At 37.3% G+C, this 18,246-nt stretch overlaps 1 long non-coding RNA gene across 1 annotated transcript; it reads right to left on the reverse strand.

The window, feature by feature from the left end:
* Nucleotides 1–3,835: 3,835 nt before the first annotated feature.
* Nucleotides 3,836–13,377, reverse strand: LOC139045556 (uncharacterized). Its single transcript, XR_011504155.1, has 3 exons — nucleotides 13,279–13,377; nucleotides 12,778–12,833; nucleotides 3,836–3,955 (listed from the first exon to the last, which is right to left on the reverse strand). It is a non-coding gene; the product is annotated as an uncharacterized lncRNA (long non-coding RNA).
* Between the last annotated feature and the right edge of the window lie 4,869 nt (nucleotides 13,378–18,246).

Below are 18,246 nucleotides of genomic sequence, written 5' to 3' on the forward strand. Positions count from 1 at the left end.
CCAGAAGACAGACAGAATCCTCTATCCTGCCAAGTTCCTTGGCTCTGACTTGTGCCTTATTTTAATGATCTCCTCTCTCACAACTCACTCCTTGAAATTGAAATAACTTTGCTTCTGAATATTGTGCCATCATGTTAATCAATTATGAAATGTTGATAACATAGCAATGGGAGGATCAATAACAAATGAATTGTACCATGCCTGATAAATATTTACTGCAAGTGGAACCAACTAGCTCAATGCATGCCATATAGCAGATGCTCAATAGATGCTAGATTCTTTGATCTCCTTGTACACATCTAGTTTTACATATGTGCCTTGCCTAAAATGATGTTTCCAAATTCTGGAAAAAATGAAATCAGCAGAATCGATTTTATTGTGATATAGTACGTTTTTTCTGAATCGATCATGTTATGTGAATTAAGAACATCAGGATTCTGAAAATTATTTTCCACAGCCAACTGCTTAGTGTAAAGTGCTGTTGACAAGCCCATTAAAGCCTACAAAGGGTCCCTAAAGGTGCATTCAAGGATTCATGCTATCTGACCGCAATTCTGAATGACAGCAGTAAAACGCAGCTGTAATTTGTTTGCTACATATTCCAGGCTAATGAGAATAATGACCAAAAAAGGTATCCAAGGCAAGCACTGTGCCGATGGCAAAGATCCAGGGCAACAGACGTCCCCAAGACCAGATCAGTCTCAAGCTATGAAGAGTCACACGTTAACTATGCAGGCTAATAAGCTATTCACTTTTTACCTCAAACATCATTAATCTCTCACTTTTTATTCCCTTTCTAAGAACAGCATTGCAAAACGGAGTGCCTTTGATACCAAATCTCACATTTGTCTATATAGAAGGTACCAGAACATATTTTGATAAAAATTTAGTTATTGCATTGCTTACATTAATTAGAGTATGTGGATGATATGAAATAATAACATTCACATTTTTGAAATGTCAAATAAAAAAATTTTCCACCAATAAACCTGCTACTTAAGCACACGATCTTCAACTTTGTGAAATTATCTCATTAGTCAAAATAAATACACATTTGAAAGTGCTAGAATCTTCCTATGGAGTGACATATGAGGGAATGTGACATAAAATGTAATGAATGATTTGTCAACGTTAGACTTAAATCTTTCTACTAATATGGATGCAGAGAGCTAAATCTTTTTCATAATCTATAGGTCAAAGCCCACAATAGTTAAAGTCAAAACAATGTATCAAAGTAAAATTAAAGGAACCAAGTTCAGTCAGGTTCATTATCATTATATTCAGGATTTTATAATACAGAAAATAACATCTTTGTGAAAGCAGAATCAAATTATACTTTTGTTTTATTACAGCTCCGTTTTAAGATTTCTCATCTTAACAGCTAATTCACTGCAACTGATTTTTATGCAAAAAATTTATCTATTTTTAGATCTTCCCATCAAGCTGCATTGAGACTTCATGCTGGGAAAATGATTATTAAAATATGTTATATATATATAATTTTTTTAAGTATAACCTAAATTTTCTAATTTTGATACAGTTGCTAACGGTAACTAATGTATTTTGTCTGTGTTTACCATTCTGCCATTTAAAGGGAGAGAGCATATGCTTGCTCTCATTAGGAAAGTTGGCATGAATATAATTTTTATGGCCTTACCCAAGGCTTTTTAGTTGGAAAGGGTAAATGTCTTTAGACATTCTCTGAATTAAGAAAAAAAAAATCACCTCCCCTAAATGCTACAAAGCTGGATCAGTGGCAGAGCAGCCTTGATGAACTTTGGTAAAGCTGGGCTTTTATTCTTGGCAACAGGAGGAAGGCCACACTGGAGTTACCTTTTTCATGTAAAAATACAAACAGCAGGCTACGGCAACCAATGCCATTTCCAGTAAACACTGCCCTGGTTTAATAATTGAGGGCTAAACACTATCAAATTGAACTATTTTTCCTATTTCCTCCACAAAATATTATGATTGAGCTTTTAGGCTTAACATTGATAAAACAGATCCATGAAACACATAAATTCCTGAGAATAAATTATAGGGCAGAGATAAGAAAAATACATTCTACTTGCCGGCCAAGATGACTCATGAGTAGCAGACATTTGAGACTTGCAATAGCTCTGAATCACCTAGTTAAGGATGCCCAGTCTCTTAAGGGTGTCTTTGCTTCTGTCTTGCATTTGCACACAAGTCTATTATTCACACAGAAGCCAGAGAAACCATTTTAATACAAAAATCAGTGCATGTCACTCCCCTGCTCAGGGATTTCTCATGAGTTGTTTCCTGTGTGGGACACTCTTCCCAAGATATTGGTATGGTTTACCATCTCATGCCATTCTGATCTCTACTCAGATGCTATCTCCTCAAAAAGGCTGTCCCTAAACACTTTAAGCGCAAATGTTGTCTGTTTACCTGCTTTACTTTCCTTAGCACTTTTCAGTCCCAAATACTCCACTATTTATTTATTTGCGTATCTACAATGTAACATCTGTGAAAACTAGGGCTTTATCTCTCATCGTCACCACTGTATCCCCATGGTCCAGAACAGAGCTAGAAAATTTTGGATACTTAATAAACATTTGTTGAATAAATAAATGAATTTATTCTCAGGATGAAAGGACAGATGCTCAGAATAGACCAATCTAAAAACATAGAATTCACTAAGAACCAAGGAGGAGTATCTACACAGAAGCCAAGACGTGGTGGGAGTCAAAGAAATGGTCCAAATCAGTCTGAAGTTGAAATGGGCAAGTTGAATGCTTGAGTTTGGGGGGGACAATTAAAGAATGTTTCCAGTTTAGTAGAGTAGTCCAAACTACTAAGGAAATAAGAACATCTGCAAGCATTGTTTTTTCCAGTCATAATTTTCTATAAGATCTTTTTTTAAAAATCCATACATAAGTAAAGACTATATCACACATACAAAAATTAAACTTTGCACAGTTTTTGCTGTTGTTGCCTTTTCTAAATGGCCTTCTTCCTCCCATTTCTGAATCAGTCTTCCTCCTTATGGCAGAGTTAAATTTGTGATGAGTGAGCCTCTTCTAAAGTTTACTTGCATTTTGAACACGATCTCTTACTGCAGAAAGACTTTCTTCTGTGTCAAAGAATTTCATGTCATAATTACACAGAGATCTCCTTAAGGAAATGAGCTATGTTCATTCCTCTGTAAATATCCTCTTGTTGTAGCACCTTGCCTCATATAGAAACTGTGCTCAAGATATAAGAGCGTTTGATGTTGACAGATGAGTGATTCAGGACTTAAGTGTAAGGCATATATGATACCAGTTCTTGGGATTGGAAGACGAGAAGAAGAACCTGGAAAAAGACCTTGTCACCAATATACCCTAGTACCATGGAATCTGATTGGGCCAAAGAACTTTGACTCTAGAAGTGCAGCAAAGTGGGCAAGTCAAGGTTCAAGGAAATTCTTTAAATTCAGGTACTTCCTGGGGATTGCTAATAGTGCCTGCAAAACTGGAGGCTGAAGTCTTAAGGACTAGGTTCATTAGGAAGGATATTTTTTGAAGGAAACCAAAGGAAACTTCTTCATATAAAGAATATAAATTGTACACAGTTGGTAGGAGATAAAGTTGGAACCAGAAAAGTTATAAATTAGTGTCAGGTCCAAGGATGAGGCAACCCTATGTTTAGAAGAAATGAGAGGTTCAAGACAAGCTTGACAACAGCAGTGACACAATGGATAGGGGGAAAATGATAAGCTTATTATTAAGCGTTAGCGGGGGTCTGAAGTAGGGAGTGGGCCAGGCTGCTTCAAAGGCCTGTGCATGGCACACTCAGCCGTGGTTCAGAAGTTAGGATCTATGTGAGCCACAAGGTGGGAGAAACATAGCAACAATGTGGACCGCGTGAGTCTCATACCTCCAGGTGCTCAGCAGTGGTCATCTGAGTATTCCATTGATGAGCAGCACCCTGAGGATGTTTAGAGAAGAATCTAGATCCAAGAAGAAAGACAAAACAGCCAAGATCCAGAAACATAGGTTGAGGATTGGGAAAAGTTTCTATTAAATGAACTTTCTATTAAATAAACAATGCAGATCCCAGGAAACCTATAAAGCAGAGCCAACCAATAGACCACAGAGACAATGGTGTCTCTATGCCTGTGCTGTCCAACACAATGGCCGCCAGCCATGTGGTCATTGAGTACTTGAATTGTGGCTACTGTGACTGAGAACTAAACTTTTCATTTAAATTTTAATTTAGACAGCCTCGTGCAGCTGGTGGCTACCGTATTGGACAGCACAGCTGTAGAGACATCAGGTCTAGGGTTTGACTGGCAGTGTGGAGATTGAGAAAGCAGTGCCAGCCCACAGATGAGCTAGGAATGTGGGCAAAGTATCACAGGATGGCTTGGAAGTGTGTTTTAATTTTCAGCAATACATACGTGTTTATTCACTCCGGTCTTATTTCATATCTCGATTTTTCTGGAAACTTGGAAGGAGCTAAGCCTTTAAGGACACCATTGCAGGGGCTTTTTGGAGGTCCGAGGAGAGGAAAAGGGGAGAAATGCTAAGCTTCAATGCACTAGATTGTGAGCTCCTTGAAGTAAGAAACTTTGGTTTTGTTATTGTTTTTTATTGCTGTATCCTCAGCACCTAGAATGTAGGCATCTAATAGATAATTGCTTCACTAACGAGCGAAAGGGCCTGGTGTCTGATGTTCCCTGTGTCAATGAGTTGGTGGAGATGGGCGCTGGGGATCTGTGGAGACTTTCTCTTGACCCTATAAAAAAACTCAGACAACCAACAGGCATCAGTTCCCCTTTGGATGAACTGATTCCTGGTTATTCTGGCATTTTACAATTATTATTATAGGAAGAAAGAAAATCATTGCTATTGTCACTTGTGACATGGGGACATTTGACAATCTTGACAAGACTGGTGAAGGAGGGACTTCACGCAGGACTTGCTTTTGAAGGAATGAAGTGCTTTCTTCCCTACTTCACAGAGGTGTTGGGAGAACTTATAAATATTTGGTCATTAAATGCTCATAAAAATGCCTGTTAAATGCCTCCATAGTCTGTCACAGAAGATGCTTTTTTGAACGTTTAGTGGGTGCGGTGCTGTCAGCAAAAAGGCGGCACGCACGGCAGAAGGGCAGCCACACTTTTAGTTTATTTTTAAGGCTTGCCTTTTTATTCTGACTACGAAAACAGTGGATGCTCATTAAAAAGAAAAACATTTAAAAGCAGAAAAGTTTAATGAAGCAAACGAATAACTTCAAATCAACTGTATGTCTATTAACTGCATATGCACACACACGTATGTATCCGTAACGTACTTGTCCTATCCCCGCGTCTACACGCACTCACGTGCACTTGGAGCATTTTGTCCTATTTTCTACAAGTATTTTTCTGAGTGTTTATATGTGTTGCATTAAATGAAACAAAAAGGTCTGCCAATTTTGTATTCCGCATTTTTACCTATTACGATGATGGTGGGTAGTCTCCTACAACGTGGTTTGTAGTTAGTGCCTATCACTCTCTCCTCTGGACATTCTGCATTTATGAATTCTCTGCTCTTGGAAACTTGGGTTGTTTTCATTTTTACGCTACGATAAAGTTTGATGGGATAATCATCATTTTGCACAAACAATTGCCTGTATCTCTCTCTCTCTCGAAAAATTTTAGATAGCTTACAAAAAGTGACGTTGTTGGAGCAAAGGATAAGTTCCCATTAAAGCATTTGGTAAATTTTGAAAATTGTTTTATAGTGAGGTTACCCAAACTCACACTGCCATTAGGAGTCTATGAAACTGCTCATAAAATTCATTCTCCCTAGTATTGAAATACATTAAAAAAAATCTAGTTCAATGTGGTGAATGACAAATCAATATTACTTTCATTTGCATCTCTGATTACTTGTGAAGCTGATCTTTTCAACATATTTTCTGGCCTCTGTAAATTCCTCGTATTGAATGGCCATTTCTGCATTGAGGCATTTTTAAAAAATTGTTTCTTAACTCTTTACCAGGTGAAAATATATGTCACAACAATGTCTTAGGTGGCTATTTGATTCATAAATTTATTTTTGCTTTTGGCCTATAAATTGTGTCTTGTACATATAATGTAATCTCTGTATGATGTTATCCATGGTTTAATTAATTATTTCTCTTTAAAATTAAATTAATTTTAATTTTACAAACAAAATTTATTTTCCTCACTGTAAGATATTGAAAAACAAAAATAAAGCAGAAGTTCAACTTGAACTTTACTTAAATCCTGCGGCCGTCTTCTAAAATCTCTTTTTGTGTCTCTCTGCAGATTTGATCTAAGCGCATATTTCCTCATTTTACATCTTTAACAAAACTGGGATCATTTATTTCTTTTTCATCTTGCATTTTTATCGAACCACATGTTTTGGATAACTTTTGGCTGATTTATACTTTGAAAATCTATCTTCTATACACACACACTTACATGCACAGATGAGTAGATTGTTTTGAAGAGTGTCTTTATTTTTTACATCAGCACTTTAAATATATGGAATATATATTAATGAACTGCATAAGGAAAAATCTAACCTCATCATTCTTTTATATAATTAACCCTTCTCCTAACACCATATCCTGAATAATTAATTGATTTCCCATTGGTGTATGTTGCTTATTTATCATAATTAGATTATAATAAATTCTGTAGTATAGTTTAAGGCTATCTAGTCTATTCAACTAACATGTGTTCTGATCCTTACACCAATTCACCTATCTCCTGGTTGTTGTAATTTTGTAGTTATATATCCATTAAAACCTGGGTAACTTTTTACTACATCTGTGACTTTCTGTTTCAATATTATTTGTGTTTTCATCCATTCAAACTTTTTCAAGCCTCTTCTGTCCTTGCAAGAAAGAATGAAACAATCTAATTTAATTTTTTTTTTTTTTGGTGAGGAAAATTGGCCCTGAGCTAACATCTGTTGCCAATCCTCCTCTTTTTGCTTGAGGAAGATGGTCCCCGACCTAACATCAGTGCCAATCTTCCTCTATTTTTTATGTGGAATGTCACCACAGCATGGCTGACGAAAACTGTAGGTCCACACCCAGGATCCAAATCCAGCTGCCAAAGGAAAGCATGTGAACCTAACGGCTATGCCACTGGGCCAGCCCCTAATTTAAATCTTGATTGGAATTATCTTGAAACTATATATTGATTTAACGAGAGATAACACCCTACTATAGTTGATATTCCCATCTAGAAGCATGGTGTATCCCGTCGTGTTTTATATGCCATAGTTTTAGTCTTTTGTTTAATTTCTGTAAGTTACCCACATTTCTTACCAAGGTGTTTCATAGTGTCTGTGCTGTATTTTTCTCATGAATAGCATATTTTCCCACTGCATCTTCCCGTTTGTTATTTCTGGTGCTTTGGAAGGGTTTTGCTTCACTTTATATTGTCTTGAATCATATTCCCGTTAACTATCTTGTGTTTCCACAGAAGCAACTTGTAAATATTTATATTCGTCTCCTCATTACCAATAGCTACAGATTATTTTTGGGTTTCGTGTCTCCTTAACTTGGGTCAGTGTTTTAAAACAATGTGACATAGCAATAGGGATAGTACACAATTTTGTCATGATCCTTATTTAAATAAAAATGTCTCCAGTACTTTCCAGTAACCATAATGTTATCTTTAGTGGCTGAGAATTCATATCACATTAGTTTAGAATAGATGTCATGTTGAAGAAATACATTTATCCATGCTCTTTTTTGTTCTTGTTTTGGTGAAGAAGATTGGCCCTGAGCTAAGATCTGTGCCACTCTTTCTCTATTTTGTATGTGGGATGCCACCACAGCATGGTTTGATGAGTGGTGTGTATGACCATACCTGGAATATGAACCTGCAAACCCCAGGCTGCTGATGCAGAATGTGCGAACTTAATCACTGCAACACTGGGCTGGCCCCTCCATGTTCATTTTTTGATAATTAATTTCCTCATAACAATAATGAAATAAATGCCACTTGTTTGTCATAAATCCTTCTACCAATATACTATTTATCAGTAATTTATTTAGAATTTTCTCAAGTGCTTCCAGAACTTTTGGTCTCTAATTATGGATTATATTAATCAATGGATTGCTCCTTAGGATGATATTAGTACCATAGAATAATTTAATAATCTTTCTATATTTTTTCTAGTGGCAAAATGTTTGACATGACGTTGGAATTTTTTTCACAATCTAGAAGAAATCCTTAATAAAGCTATCAGATCCTAGTAAGTCTTTGATTATTTTTCATTCTTTCCAGTAGGTACTAGATATTTTTTGCTTTCTAAGATTTCTTGAATCATTTTTCATCAGTTAAAAATATTATGTAAAACTATCTTTTTTCATTAAGGTTTTTTAATTTATTGGCATAGATTTTTACATAAAATTTTCCTACACTTTTTAATGAGCAGTCTATCCATTGAAATATTGCCTTTTTACTTTAATGCAATATATTTGCTTTTTTGCTCTTTGGTTCTTAATTAAAACAGGAATTTTATTTTTTTGCCTCTTTAATTCATTATGTTCTTTATTGCCCTACAGAATTAATTCTTCAGTTTATTTTTTAAATGTCCTTTTTGAATACCACAAATTAACTAACTTTGATATTTTTCATCCTTCTGCTTCCCTTAGGCTGGTTGAGTTATTTTACAGAAGATGAGGGCTCAGCTTCTGGATATTTGTTAATGAATAATGAAACATTAGGACTGCACCTTTGCCTCTGAGTATAATTTTGGACACATTCTACAAATTTTTATTTTAAAAAATCGTATGGTGCTGCAAACAACCTGAAGGGTTTTTCCCCTCATTTATTTAATTGGCTTATAATAAATCTTTATTTTTTTAAATACATTTTGTTTAAACTTTTATCATTACTTTTCAGTTATGCCATTCATTGGCTTTGATGTCAGAGAGCCTTGTATGTTTATTTTCATACACTTGTAATGTTTTAGTATTTAATTTGTCGTCTAAAATGTGATTTTTAAAGTAACTATTTCATCAGTTCTTAAAATTATATACTCTGTGTTTGGAGGGTAGAAATTTCTGTATAAGTATCTTCAATTGTGCTTTATTAACGATTATGTTCTGTGTTTAAGGATGCAAAGTTTGAAAATATTTTCTTTTCCAGTTTTTACAAATTTGTTTCTTTATAAACTACTCATCTATCAAAAAGCTGAATGTTTCTGTCAATTTAACCTCGTTTTCATAATAGGCTTTATTTTATATATTTGAGAAAAAAATACTTCATGCATAGAGATTTATCATCATTATGGGATTAATTTTTAATGGAAAACTCTTTTCTTTATCCAGTGTAATCTGAAGGTTAAAAATACATTAATGAATTTGGTCTTATTTTTGTCATATTGTTTTATGGTTTAAAAAAATTTACACTTGTGCTGTATCCTTTTTTCTCCTGCTACATGCACTGTTATTAATTGAAGAAAGTACTAATGATTATGAAAGAATAAAACATTTTGAAGTAGAACTGTAAAGACAATTTGATTTGCAAAAACTCATTCCTAACATTAATTTGTAAAATTGTAAAAGTCATGAATAAAATATTGCTTTGTATTCATCATTTCAGGTAAATCACCTCAGTCTTTGTTATTTTATTTTGAGGTTTTATATATAGCTCACATTTCATAAAAGATGTGTATATCATTCAACTTTCAAGAATAAGTTTAATATTTTTGATTCTACTTTGCTACCAAAATTTAAGTAATTATAAAGATATTGTCTCTGTTTCTATAACCAAACACTAGACTTTTCATATCTTGACTACACTGTTACTGCTTTTCAGTTTTTTTCTTTTAGATTTTTTCTTTGGTTGGGATTATTCATATTTTTTGAGTAGGAAACGTGGAATTAAGGGCCAGCCCAGTGGCACAGTGGTTAAGTACACACGTTCTGCTTCAGCGGCCGAGGGTTCCCTGGTTCGGATCCTGGGTGCGGACATGGCACTGCTTGGCAAGTTATCCTGTGGCAGGCGTCCCACATATAAAGTAGACAAAGATGGGCACGGATGTTAGCTCAGGGCCAGTCTTCCTCAGCAAAAAAAGAGGAGGATTGGTAGTAGATGTTGGCTCAAGGCTAATCTTCCTCAAAAAAAAAAACCAAAAAAACCATGGAATTATAGTACCTTTTGGCGACTAAGAATGGTATTTTTGAGGTACACATTTATTTCATTGAAGCCTTTCTCCTTAAATTTCTATAGACATTACTCCAAGGATTTTGTGTGTTCCTTTATCTATGGAGTATGTGTTAGTTTTGGTGCTTGACATTGGGCAAGAGAAACCTGAGGCCAGCTTGGGTTTTGTTTAATGAACCTATCTTTGTTTTACACCTGGACTTTTTAGCACTTTTTGTTCCAAACAGGAAGATGTCTTTTTTACCTAGACCAAATTCGTCTTTCCATTCAGGTAAATTTTTATCCATTATATGTCTCTTTATTTCTTTCTTCATTTTTTTCTCTCTATATACCTGTTTTTCATAAGTTGGATCTCATCTCTTCTCTTCTCTGTGTAATATCTTCTTCGTAGCTGTTTTCTAGTTTTCCTCTGAGTTAGTGAAGGGCTTTTTCAATGTCATCCTCTCTACGATTCCGTTTCCTGTAGGACCACTTCTGATGATGAAGACCTCTGATTTCTACCATCGACATTTAGAGCAGGGTTTCTCAACCCTAGCACTTACGGCATTTGAGCCAGATGATTCTTTGTTTGAGGGAGTGTCCTGTGTAATATATAGCAGCATACATAACATATTGCATAATATTTAACAGCCTCCCTAGCCTGTATCCACTAGATTCCAATAGTGTCCCTCAAGTCATGACTATCAAAAACGTCCCCAGATATTGCCAAATATTCCCTGGGTGGAGGAGGGGTGCAAAATCACCCTCAGCTGAGAACCATTTCTTTAGAGTTTAAAAATATTTTTGTATCTTTCCTTCTCTTTGTATCAGTCTTCACCTGAGTCTTTGCTTTCTTTATGGCCCCTATTCTTGTTTCATTGATACCGTAACTACCTGTTGGTTTATCTGTTTCTTGTCTGGCCAGTATTTCTATGGTGGACTTTTCTGAGTCTCCAATGTCTATTTCTTTCCACAGTGTGGTAAGCAGACACGTTCAATTCTTAATTCTTGGCTAATATAGTTAAAAGGGCAACTACAGCATCAAGTACTTCAAGATTTTTCCAGAAACAGCTCTTGCTTTGCATCGTTATTAAGGAGAAACAGGATAATACCCGTCAAGCAATGCAGGTCCCACTTTTCAGACCACTATCTACCCTTAGCATCCTCAGGACAACTGCAGACTGTTGAATCTCTATCTCCTCCCTCTCCCTCCACCCCTTCCTCTCTCTTTTCCTCTCTCTCATCATTCCTTGTTCCCTGTGTGTGTGAGATGGTGGCGGGAAGCACAATAATATTTGATAGATGATAAGTAAGAAGAGTCATTGAGTACTTATTGTACGTGCAATATTGGGCTAATGATGACGTGTACTGCCTCCAATAAGCATCACAACTCTTTGAAATAAGTACTTTTATTATTCCCATTTTACAGATGAGAAAATTAATACTTAACCTAAGTAAAGAGCTTAAGCCATTAAGTGGTGGAGCTAGAGTTTAACTCAGGTTCCACTGACCCCAGATACTGGCCACTGCATTACTCTGCACAGTGATTTCTTTAGATCCAGGAAGTAGTCACCATGATGTGGAGGTGGGGTGGGGGTGAGGAGGAGTGGCTGTTTAGTTTTCCACTTAAATAGGCTTCTCTGACCTTAAGCAAGGGCTAGACAATGCAATGAATCAAAGGCTTTTGTTTCCATTTTCCTGGCTGGAAAATGTTTTAGTTGAAGCCTTAGATCATTCACAAAACATGACCTTTTTTCCAAGCCTAATTTATTAGTCTCGTCATCAGTGAATATCGTTGCCATATTTTGGCCTGAGTCCCCTTTTTCCTCAAACTCCAGAGGTTTATAAGGTTTTCCTAAATTATATAATCTTGTTGATGTTTTTATGGGATCTTGGAAGAGACTCTATTAGTCATTGATAGCACACACATTAAAATATTACTAGAAATTTAGGATTTAAAAGTTTTTGAAGATTAATCTTTTTTAGCACTAGTAAAAATATTAATGGTCCATGAAATAAATACGTGTATTACATTTATGTATTGAATTAATAACATTAATCTTTTATTACATTAAGCATGTTATTATTTTTTTTCCAAAGATTGGCACCCGAGCTAACATCTGTTGCCTATCTTCCTTATTTTTTTTTCTTCTTCTCCCCAAAGCCCCAGTACATAGTTGTATATTCTAGTTGTAGGTCTTTCTGGTTGTGCTATGTGGGATGCCACCTCAGCATGTCTTGGGGAGCAATGCTGTGTCAGCACCCAAGATCTGAACTGGTGAAACCCTGGGCCGCCTAAGCTGGGCGCACGAACTTAACCATTTGGCCATGAGGCCAGCCCTAAACATGTTATATTTTAATACTATATTAAAGGGTTTTTAAAAAGGGCCTAGAACAATGTGGGAGTACTTGTCCTAAATCTGGTTGGCAATTCTGGTATCTGAGACTTTTACATTGTTATAGGGCTGCCCTTATATCCTACTTTGGCTCAAGAATTACAAATACACATGGGAAACTGAATGAAGATTTTCAACTTATCCTCTGACTGAGGAACATTTCTATATGAAAATGTCTCTTTTCTTATTTTTAACAAGATACTCAACTTGCAAAAATAATTCTTCAAGTTTGTATCCATGCAGTAGACTTACATTTTTTCCAGAGAATAAAATCCTTCACGGAATAGTCAGAAAGGAAGCTCCCTGAGCTGTAATGAGATGAAGAATCAGTTGCATCCCGATCCTGGAAAGCCAGATTTTCATTCTACTGCACAAGGTTAAAGCTGGGACATAGCTCTGCACCTGAGCTACCTACCAGATAGATACTACCTCAGAGATGCAATTGGGGTCCCAGTCTGCTTATACCCAGAAATTGTGTTCAGTTCCACTTAGTCTCCAGGATACCCAATTGTCCATCACCTCTTCTTCATGGCTTAGGAAACCCTGGTTTTGTTTGGGATAGCAACACATCCAGCCCAGCCTATAGATTAAAATTAGTCTAAGTTAGTCTTTGTGGCCATATTGCACATTTCTGGCCAATGAGGCCTATGAAGAAGTCACTGGGAATCATTTCTAGGAAAATATTTCTTTCCTAATCCTGATAAAAAAAAAAAAAAAAAGACAGACTCTATGAGTAAAGTTCTGTGCCCTTACCTCTCCTCTCCTTTCCCATGAAGTCTGGTGCTTGGACAGCCATGTTGTTCTATCAAGCAAAGAACGTGAAGATGAGAGGCATCACTGAGGATGGTGGAGTGGAAGAGCATTAGCAGCCTCAGTTTCTACCCTTCTACTAAGCAAACATCAATGTCTAGACACTTAAATCTCCTGTTACGTGAGAATAACAAAGCCCGTGTTCAAGTCCTGTCAGTCCGATTTACGGTACTTGCAGCAAAACAAGTTCCTAATTTGTCTACCTCCAAAGACTTCTTCTCTATCTTACTTTTGAAACTTGGGAATAACCTCTACATATAAGCGTGGAGTATTAAGAAAGAATAAAATTTGAGGAGAGTTGTAGTTATTTTATAGCATAAAATATCCATGTAAATTTTATTCTATGAGGAAAGCTTCCTCTCCCTCAACCTCACAATTAATAATCTCCAGAATACACAGTTGACTCTCGTTAGTCACACTAGTAATGTTCCCCAGGAACATTGAATTAGCGAATACTGAACCAGTGCCCCTAGAGGAAATAGATAGTATGGTAGGTAGATAGATGACAGATAAATAGATGAGGATAGATAGATACGTAGATGATGATAGATAGATGATAGATGCTATATAGATAGATAGATATAGATGGTAGATAGATAAATAAAGATATATAGAGAGAGATTCCATAGATTATAATCTTACATTATAAACAATTTATATGGGAAGATTCTATTTTCTTGATTTTACACAAGAGTAAATGAGGCTCAAAAGTTTTAAGTGACTTGCCTGAGGCTGCTCCACTGACAGGTGCCAGAGTTGGAATCAAACCCTGTCCAACTGGCCCCAGAGCTGGAGCTTCTTGCACCACGCTGTACTACCCCCGACATTCTCCGTCCTGTGGTCATCTCTGAGAGCTGAAACAGGAAGGCAGTGTCACCTTGATTGATCTCAGCTGGGAACACAGGGGTAGGGAGCCAAGGGAGTCAGATGTTTTTGCTGTTCCAAGTATGTCCCCAAATGATTTCAAACCACGAGTATTGATTTTGAGGTTACAAATAAATTTTAGCAAGTAGATGAATTGCAAATACAGAATTTCCAAATAATGAGAAGCCTCTATAACTGCATTTTTGTTCTTTTCTTAGTAAACTGCAACTAGTTATACCCATATTTGAGTATCTCTGCTGATGGCTTTTGCTATCAAAGTGTAAGCTGACTTCCAACCTCTGCTTCTATTCAGGAATGATCTCTTGCATTTCCTCTTAGCCTGTGTGGATGGACGCATGAACACAGGCACTCATACACACACATGCAACCATGTAACAACCACACCAAATCGTGTTCTCCAGTGCCTAAAAGTCCCCTTCAATTATTCATTGGCCCAATACACAAAGCAGCAATCATATGGAATAGTCACTATTTTCTATACTAAAATGTAGTAAAAATGAAACATCACAGTACTTGTCTAGGACTGAGGTGGGGGATGAATAGGGAGTAACTATAAATGGACATGAGGTTTCTTTTTGGAATGATGGAAATCTCCTAAAATTAGATTGTAGTGGTATCGATTTTACCACTCTGTAAATATATTAAACATTATTGAAATGTACACTTTAGATGAGAGGATTGTATGCTATGTAAATTATACCTCAATAAATCTGTTAATAACAGCAAAGCGATGCCCCTGCTACACAGGCACAAGCCCACCGAACAGTGGGGGACACGTCGTCACTGCTCAGGAATTCACATTCACTGAGGCTTTTCTATGTACAGTTGCCACATTCTCGTGCAGCTTTATTATTCACCTGTCACGAGCAAGCTGCAAAACTCCGTGTGCTGGCGCGAGTTGGAAACCTCTATTAACTTGTCAGCAGATGAACAGGGTGAAGGGTTTTCACCTCTGCAGATGAATCAGGACAGGTGCAGCGTGTCTCCAACATCACTAATTAAAACTACTCGGGACTTGTATTTATTTTACATGAGAAAGAGTTTTACGTGTGTTGGAAAACTGTATGGAAATATAGCTTTTTAAAATTTGACTATAGAGTCAAGCTTTTTTTCTGCTTTATACCACTTCATAAAGGGAACCCTTGCTAGGTCATTTCTTACTTTTGCATTAATATGCTGGAATGTTTTATATTCCACATACCCACATGGCAAATCTAAGCTGTACTTACTAGCAAGAAAATTTGAATTAGTTTGGCATAAACATATGCTTTCAATTTGTACCATTTGTATTTGACTCCATGGAATGACACTAATGTTTTTATACATAATCTTTGGAGAGTCTGAGGCTCTTGCCCTTCCCAATTCTGCATAGTTTTTTTGTTTGTAGCTCAATAAAAGGGAAATAAGGTGCATGGATAAAGAAAGGAACAGCTAGATGGTTCCATATTGTACATTCTTGAAAAAAGTCTGAATCTAAGTAATAAGAAAACCTGTATTTGAAGAACTTATGAAATTTTAAAGAAGTCACTGAGCCTCTCCGTTCCTTGGATAATCTCTTAAGGCCTAGCTCAAATGTCACTTCTTTCACAAAGCTTCTGGGGATCTCTTTAGCTGGAATCAATATTTCCGTCTTCCATGCTCCCATAGAACTGTGTGCCTCACGTATATTACATAGCGTCGAGGAGGAGCTGTGGAGAAGGCAGCGTGTTGAGAGACAGTGTAGTATGGTGATGAAGGTTTGGACTCTGAAGTCAGAGTCAGCATATCTGGGATGAAAACCCAGTCTGACCACTTACCAGCTGTGTAACCTTGGAGAAGATTCTTTAAATATCTTATCTAAAAAATTAGAGGGATGATGGGACTTACCTCTCTTAGTTTTGTTGTAGGGGTTAACTGGGAGAAGTCAAATAGAAAATCAGTGAACTATTTGAGTGTGAATTCCCTCACCTATAACGTGACTCAGCTCGTATAGGGATGTTAGGGATCCAGTACAGTTAAGTGTATGGACTTGTTTTATAAGCGATAAAGCGCTGTTTAAGTATTAAACATTCTTTAGAGGAAATTGAGTATTATAAAACAATACGTAATTTGTAGTCAATTAGATCTAGATTTAGATTCTGGCATCATCATTCACTAACTTTGTGGCTTAGTAAATTACTTGTCTCTGTGCCTCAGTTTCCTCATATTAGTAAGGATCAGATTGTTGTTGTAAGCATTAAGTTAAATAATATTTTAGGTACCGGATCCACCTTTAGGTACACAGCAGGAATTTCCTTCCTTATCACAGTTTGCTTTGTTATTTGTACATATGTCTGTCTGATCTCCTGGACTCGACAACTACGCAGAGCTGGCAGAGCTCACATTCCAAAGCCCCTTGAATGAACTCACACAATATAGGAAGATTTCAGCCCAAAGTCTTGAGTTCCTAGACAAGTACTGTGCTACAGCTCACCGTCCAAGCTTTAGACAGAAAACCAATAGATTCTGGGATAGGTTTCCTTTGTCATACTTAAGGTTATGTACAGGAAAGAAATGAATCAACAAACAGAAAAGTACTTTGACAATTTCCAAGCCCTTTAAGATAAAGATGTTTTGTTGTGCAATGACTGTTCCTATGTCATGCCCCTCCACTCCTGCCTGTTATCTGGCTTGTCCTGTACTTTTCTTTAGCCTGGCCGACAGCTGGAGTGACATGTGGCATCATAAACAGAATTCCCTGGCATTGTCTGGGCTGTGGTAGGAGTGATCAGCCAGCCTCTTCCTTTATCTTGAAGGAAGCAGGCCATCTTGAAGGAAGAATTATACCTGTATTCCAATGGGCTTGCTTCAGTGCAACCACCAGCCCACTGGCTTTTAGATGGCCTTGAGCTTAAGATTATCTGTGCTGCTCCTTCTTGCTCCTCAGCCCCAGTGGTTGAGAAGCGATGAAAGGTATAAGGCCAAGCCTTGCCTGAAATGATTCCTACCTGGCTACGCGGATCTGCCCGGTGCCCACCTGCACCTGGCAGGCTTAGGAAGCAGTGTGAAATATGGAAAGGAGGATTCTGGGGTTTGGAACTTGGTTTTTGGATAGAGGAATAAGAAAAAAGATGCAAATCATTTGTGAATCAGAAAAATACTCAGTGTTTCTACCTAATTTCCATAATACCAGGCAGACACCGAGGGGTCTTGACTCACAGTGGAATATTCCTGGGCCCAACACAAAGTAACCACTGGTGGCCTCCTATAGATAGCTCTGCAAAACCAAAGATCACTTCTGCCTGCCATTCTGACAGCTGTCCTAGGGTTCCTCATCCTTCCAAAACCTTTACCCTGCCAGGTCTGCCAGTTACCCACAGCCCCAGCCCCCACCACTCGGCTGAAAGTAAAAACAAAAGGAAGACTCATCAAACAGTAGCAGAACGGACGCAGTGGCAGTGGCTCTTTGTACTGATGCCTTGATCCCAGCCAATTTGACCACGGGCTGATGTTCACAGAACTGAACGATGGAGTAAGAGTCAAAAAGTAAGAAAAGAAAAAAAAAAAGCAAGAAAAAGGACAAGAACAACTGCTACATACTTGGTAATATGTGAGAACCATGCAATCAATTCAATTGGTAAACCCACGTCCTTCTGGAGGAAGACTTAGACCATTTTCAGTCTTGTTTATGTGTGCCCACAGGAAGCAGTGTTATAAATATCCCCTGATGCACCTTTTTGAGCAGCTGGCCAGTCCCAGGGAGTTTCAAACATTAAACATTAATTTCCCTACCTTCTGGCTCTTTTTAGTGTGTGTCGTCTCCTTGCTCTCACTCTCAAGGCAGAAAGAAACTGGGTTCTGAGTGGCACTGTGGAAAGACAAAAGAGTTTCTGCGGCTTGCAGCTTGCTCTATCCAGGGAAGCACTGCAGACTTCAGGTGCTTGGGGAAGCCATCTGTAGCTCTGGAGGTGATGAAACTGGGCTGAGAAAGGAATGCTTTCTGGCCGCTCTGCTTCCAGCTGGAAAGATCACTGAGGAAGCCGGTCTCACAGCACTTTCTGCAAAATT

The sequence above is a fragment of the Equus asinus genome, chromosome 6 (assembly GCF_041296235.1).
Source record: "Equus asinus isolate D_3611 breed Donkey chromosome 6, EquAss-T2T_v2, whole genome shotgun sequence".
Classification (NCBI taxonomy): Eukaryota; Metazoa; Chordata; class Mammalia; order Perissodactyla; family Equidae; genus Equus; species Equus asinus.